Below are 6,653 nucleotides of genomic sequence, written 5' to 3'. Positions count from 1 at the left end.
GAGAGATGCAAAAGACTAAGGCCTTCACATTAGATCTCCGTGCAGTGTAGGTTGGAAGAGCTTTTTAGTGTCTAGTGTTATTTAGATTAGATTTTGTACATATTGGAAGGATGCTCTTGTATTTTGTTAATCGTAGTGTAGAGCTTGAGGATAAGCTTTTTTGCATATCGGCTGTTTTGTAATTAATTACAATTAGTTTGCTCAGCGTTTGGATAATAGGGCTTTCTAATATCAAATATAGTATTTATTTGATGCAAAAATGGTTTTCAAGTTAGGTGTTTTATAGTTGATTGCTAGTAGTTTCCATAAATAACAAGTTTTGCCTCCTTATATTCTATTTGCAACTCAGGTTTCTCAAGTGGTATATGATGAATCATGGTATCTTAATTTTTTCCACATACCTGACAACGAAATATGTAAGTATAGCATGAAAATGTGCAAGTATAGCATGAGTTGCAGCAAGTATAGCGTAATATTACGTAAGTATAGCATAATAATCTGAAAGTATAGTTTGATAATCTGTAAGTATATCGTGATAAACTAAAAGTATAGTGTGATAATATATGAATATAGCATGACAATATATAAGTAAAATAAAAGGTAGCCCAGTGCACGTGGCTCCTACCATTGTAGGCTTTGGGGAGAGTCAGATGTACGCAGCCTTGCCATCGCATGTAAAGAGGCTGCTTCCAAGATTTAAACCCATGACCTCTAGGTCACATGGCAACAACCTTACCGTTACGCCAATGCTCACCCTTAGCATGATAATACGTAAGTGTAATGCAATAATATGTGAATATAGCGTGATAATATGTAAGTATGGTGGGATAATATGAAAGTATTGTGGGATAATCTGTAAGCATAGTGGGATAATCTGTAAGTATAGCAGAATAATCTGCAAGTATAGCAGGATAATATGCAAGTATATCGTGATAATATGTATGTATAGCATGATAATATGTGAATATTAGAAAAACTTCACCAAGGTGGAGATTGTTAGTCAAAAATAGGGAGCCGCCTTGTTTGCTATCGGTGGCTTATTGTCAAAAATGGGAGGAAGAGCTTTCGGTGTTGACAAAGAGAGAGAGGGGGAGCCGCCATTGTTGAAAAGAGGGGGCATGGAAGCTATAAAACCCCCCTCTCCTCTCACTTAAATCACAAGAAAAAATTAGCTTCTGAGAGCTTGGGTGAGATTAAGGGAGTGATTAGGGTTTGTTATTTGGGCAATTTTGTGAGAGAGCTTGAGAGAAGAGGTAAAAATCAAGAGTGATTTGTTTGTAAGATTATTGAGTGATTATAATCCCTATTTGTACTCTCTTTCTCTCTCTCTCTCTCTCTCTATTAGTGAGATCTATTCCCTCCTTGCCCCGTGGACGTAGGCATATTACCGAACCACGTAAATTTTGTGTCTTTCCTGTGTGGTGCTTGTTTGGTTGTTGATTTGTGCTCCTATCTCGGATTTGGTTACGATTACGCTGTACACAATAAGTGGTATCAGAGCTCTAGGTTGGCTTGGGGTTCAATTTGGAGGATTGGAGGAGAAAGCTAGGGTTTTTACAAGGGATTTTATCTTCCGAGTGGTGGAGAAATCTATTGGAGGATTCGGTGCGGATTCTCATTTGGAGGTACAAACCCTAATTTTGCTCTTCTTCAATTCAAGTTGTAGTTGTATAATTTAAAGATTGGATTGTCAAAATGAACGAAGCAAGTACATCGGGATCGTCCTTGACTAAGGTGATATAAAAGCATTAACAATATAAAAATTAATGTTCAAAAATTTGATGACAAGATAAATTTTGGTTTTTGGAGGTGTCAAGTGATAGATGCATTAGACGTCCAAAATTTGGAGGAGACTCTTGAATTATAAGAGAAACCCGATAATATGGAGGATAAGGTTTGGAAGAAAATAAATAGTAGAGCATGTGTGGGGTTATTAGATCATGTTTGATGCCAGGTTTGATTTATGATATAATGAATGAAACATCAGCGAAACGGTTGTGGGAAACACTCAATGATAAGTATTTGATGAAGAGCATTGAGAATAGGCTTTATTTAAAAAAGAGGTTTTACCAATTTAAAATAAATAGAGGAGTTTCTATTAGAGAACATGTTAATAATTTTATAAAATTGCTATCAGATATGGCCAATATGGATATCATGGTAGAGGATGAAGATAAGGCGATGTTGTTATTATGTTAATTGCTATAGGATGATTATAGTACATTTGTCCTTACAATGATTAATGATAGAACCACTATCAGTTATAAGGAAGCGACCTCAGCATTAGTTAATTATGAGTTGAGGAGAGTGATAGTGAACTCTCTGAGAAGGCATCCGGAGATGCATTGGCAGTAAGAGGCCGTAGTCCAAACCGTTGTCAATTTAACTGCTCAAAATTGAAGCCAAGAGGTGACCATAGAAGTGTTGGTAGGAATCAATGTGCTTTCTGCAAAGAAGATAGATATTAGAAGAATGAATATCCAAAGTTGATGGATAGAGCCGGGAAGAATAAAGGAAAAATTGTACAACCTTCAGCGGTGAATATTGCCAAAGCTAGAGGCGACAATTTAGATTCTGATTCTTCGGGCTACTCATGCCCTGCATTACCGTCAGTGTGTTATGCCGACTTTACAGAGTGGATGATGGATTCGGGTGCTACATACTATATTTGTCCTAGGAGGGATTAGTTCTCTAGTTTTGAGGAGTTAGAAAGAGGGGATATTGTGCTCATGGGTAACGATCGCGTATGCCCAATTAGTGGTATTGGAACGATTCGGATCAGGATTTTGTGACGGGGTGACTACGAAACTGAAGGAAGTGAGATACGTTCTATAGTTAATAAAGAACATCATCTCACTTGGAGAATGCAACTTTGAAGGTCACAAAGGGGTCCATGGTGGTGATGAGAGGTGTCAGGAAAAATAATATTTACTACTTGAAGGGCAAGATAATAATATATGGTCTGGTAGTTTTGATTACCACAGAGGAGGATACTACCCGCTTATGGCACATGAGATTGGGACACACTGGTGATAAGTCCTTACAGGTATTGGTGAAATAGGGGCTGCTGAAAGGTGCAAAGACCTATAAGATAGAGCTGTGTGAACATTGCATACTTGGGACAAAGACGAAGATAAAATTCGGCATCGCAATTCATAACACCCAAGGTAATTTAGATAACGTTCATACAGATGTTTGGAGTCCCTCCAAGAACACATCTCTTGGTGAGGCCAAATATTTTGTCACTTTTATTGATGATTATTCCATAAAAAATTGGGTATATACCATGAAGAATTAATATGAGGTCCTGGATATATTTGTGAAGTGAAAAAAGAAAGTGGAGCTGCAGATAGGTAGAAAGATGAAGGTACTTCGTTCGGATAATGGTGGTGCGTGCAAGAGTGATTCCTTTCTATAGTTTTACCAGGATCACGGTATTAGGCTACACTTCATAGTTAGGGAGACACCGAAACAAAATGGGGTGGTCGAGAGATTAAACCATACCTTGCTAGAGAAGGTGTGATGTATGCTCTCACATAGTGGATTGGCTAGATCCTTTTGGGCCGAGGCATTGGTATATGTGAGTCATCTCGTGAGTAGGTTGTCGTGCATTGCGATACATGAGAAGACTCCTATGGTGGTATGGTCTGGTTCTGTAGCTAGTGATTATGATTTGATTTAAATTTTTGGGTGTCCAGCTTATTATCATGTGAATGATGGGAAATTGAATCCGAGGGCGAGGAAAGCAGCCTTTGTGAGCTTTAGAGATAGAGTCAAAGGCTCCAAGTTGTGGGATCCATAAGACAATAAGATGATCATTAGCAATGTCATGTTTGATGAGGCTTACATGATGAGGTCTCATATTCCTCAGCAGGTAGAGGAAGGCTGTCACGCCCTGCTTTCTAAAATACCAGGGAATCGGAACATGAACAAGCCCACAACGTATTAGACTGAGGATAAAAGTACTAAATCTTCTACTCAATCTAATATGCTAAGCGTCAAGCAATATAAAGTGAAGGCACAAGTCCCTGATCACAGTAGCAAGAATATAATAAACAACTCAGAACCAAAAGATACATATCACAACTGAAATAATTATCCAGACATAATATTCGGCCGAAACATGCCCTTATACAAAACGATTTGAATGCTGAAAAATATAAAATACAATGATCAGGCGGAAATGGAAAATACTATAAAAGTAACTAAGGACCAACGGCTGATAAAAAAAATAACTAGGCTTCGACTTCTTCTTCTTGGTCAACAAAACACTCCTACGTAGGATCTTCTGGTTCTAGTACGACTCCAAACTGAAGCTGTCCGTCTTCTAGATCTGACGTACAACCCGAGAGAACAGGAGTACGTCAGCGTGCATGGCACACGACAAGATCCCACAAGAAAGAATAGAAACTGTCGAACGACCAATGCAAGAACAAGTAATAATAGTAAAAGAAGCATGCTACGGGAATACTAATAATCTAAATGCAATCTATCACTAGAATTTAATAATCAGAAGAATCCAAGAAAATCAACCAAGTAACAAGTCGATCATGCAGCTGGCGATCAGAATAATCATCCAAGTAACAAGGTCATACACTAGATGGAATTAATACTTAAAATCTATAACTTAAGACGTAGTACGTCGAGCGAAATAATTCAAACAAGGAAACCCACATGTATATACCATATGTCTCAAATTATAGATAATTAAATATTAATCTCGATCTATGTATGAAAAGAATTACAACTGGTCCGTATCTCACAAGAATTCATAATCACCTTAAGTAACAAGGTCATATAACTAGCCATTCTATAACTGGTCACTGGTCCATATCTCACACAGAGTCAACGCTCATATCATCGGATAACTGACTATTCACAAATCTCCTACGTGCATCCAATACCGCTACACGAATCGGTCAGAGGACTACACGCAATCCAATTCTGGCCTGGTTCGAACTCAAGCAGGACTTGGGTGACTACATGACTTTCACTGACTAAAGTGACTACACGAATTCACTTTAGCCCAACAAACCAACCCTAGTGACTACACGAATTCACTGGCGCGAGCTTGGAAGATACATCAATAGCCACATCCGATCACATGAACCAAGATTTCCTCATGCCAACTCTTCTTGCTTTTCCAAGTCAACAACCATAACCTGAACTAGATCTCTGGTCCACCTTCTAGATTCAGTCAACGCACACACACATGTCACTAAGTCTTGTTCATGACGCGTAAAGCTACTAAATCATGAAACTACTAACAGTTCTCAATCAAAACAATCATAAATGCAACTGATCCTATGCAATAAATCATGGCATATCAGATAATTAAATCTAAGAATCATAACTCATGAAATTGTTCTAAGTTAACCTTCTAAAAATAATAAATTTATTTACTTAAAATAATTATTTTTCAAAATAAATTCTTTTACTTGAAAAATAATAAATTTATTTACTTAAAATAATTATTTTTCAAAATAAATTCTTTTACTTGATTTCTCATCATAATCAAATATTCTCTTTTTCCAAAATAAATGATTTCTCATCATAATCAAATATTCTCTTTTTCCAAAATAAATCCTTTTAAGATATTTACTCAAAAAAATTTATTTTGTAAAATAAATTCATTTAAATTATTAATAATTATTCTTAAATGATTCTTTTGCTAAAATAAATTCTTTTATTTTATTTTACTTATTCTAAATTGATTCTTTTACCAAAACAAATTCTTTAAATTTATTATAAATATTCTAAAAATACTATTTATCATATTTATTATTATTCATCAACAAACCCATGCAGATTATCATAAATGCATAATACAACATAATCAAAATACAATCAAATATATGCATATAATTTAAAATAGATCTAAATTTAGATTAGAGCAAGAGGGGTCTTGCCTCGAGTTATTGTCGAACGAATCGACGTTGCCGTGCGAGGCTACGAGCCTGCGAGAGCGAGTCAAGGCGGTGGGCACCGACAGATGTGGTAGGCGATGATCTGAAGCGCAGGGGTGTGCCGGCTAGTTTCGTTGGCTTGCTGTTTCGTGTCGACGTACGTGGGCACGGAGTCGGGGAGGTGACGGCTGCAATGGGATTGCACGACTGCAAAGAGGAAGAAGAAGAGGTAGTGGCGACTGGTCTAAGTAGTGGTGGATCCTGCTCGAAAATTAGGGGTTGCAGTCGGTAGGTGAAGGCAGAGGTGCGGAGGAGCCGAGTCTGAAATGTTGGTTTGACGGGCGGCTGCGGCGGAGGTCGGGGCGGACGAGCTTTGGGCCTGTAGGAGTCGAGCGTGCGACTGAGGGGAGCATGCGCATGGCGGGTGGGAATTTTGGTTAGTGCACGGCTTCAGTGAGATGGAGGTCGGTGGGCTCAGGGGGAAGGTGTCAAGGTCAGAGGAGTTGGGGGGGCCTGTCGCATGGAGGTTGAATTGGGAGGAGGGGGTTGGGGGTGGTCGAGCGGTGAGATTGGGCGGATGCAATGGTAGCGGGCCAAAGTGGAGCTCGAGGGGCGTGGTTGGAGAGAGTGTTCGGTCGGCGAGGTCTCAGGGAGGTGCGATGAGGGGAGGAGGAGATGAGTTGATGGGCGTACGGTGAAATTGGGGAGAGTGAGGACGGTAGTTGTCTTGATGGAGTGTGAGCGGGG

The sequence above is a fragment of the Asparagus officinalis genome, chromosome 1 (assembly GCF_001876935.1).
Source record: "Asparagus officinalis chromosome 1, Aspof.V1, whole genome shotgun sequence".
Taxonomy (NCBI): Eukaryota; Viridiplantae; Streptophyta; class Magnoliopsida; order Asparagales; family Asparagaceae; genus Asparagus; species Asparagus officinalis.
The sequence above is the reverse complement of the archived record's forward strand: the minus strand, read 5'-3'. Positions refer to the sequence as shown.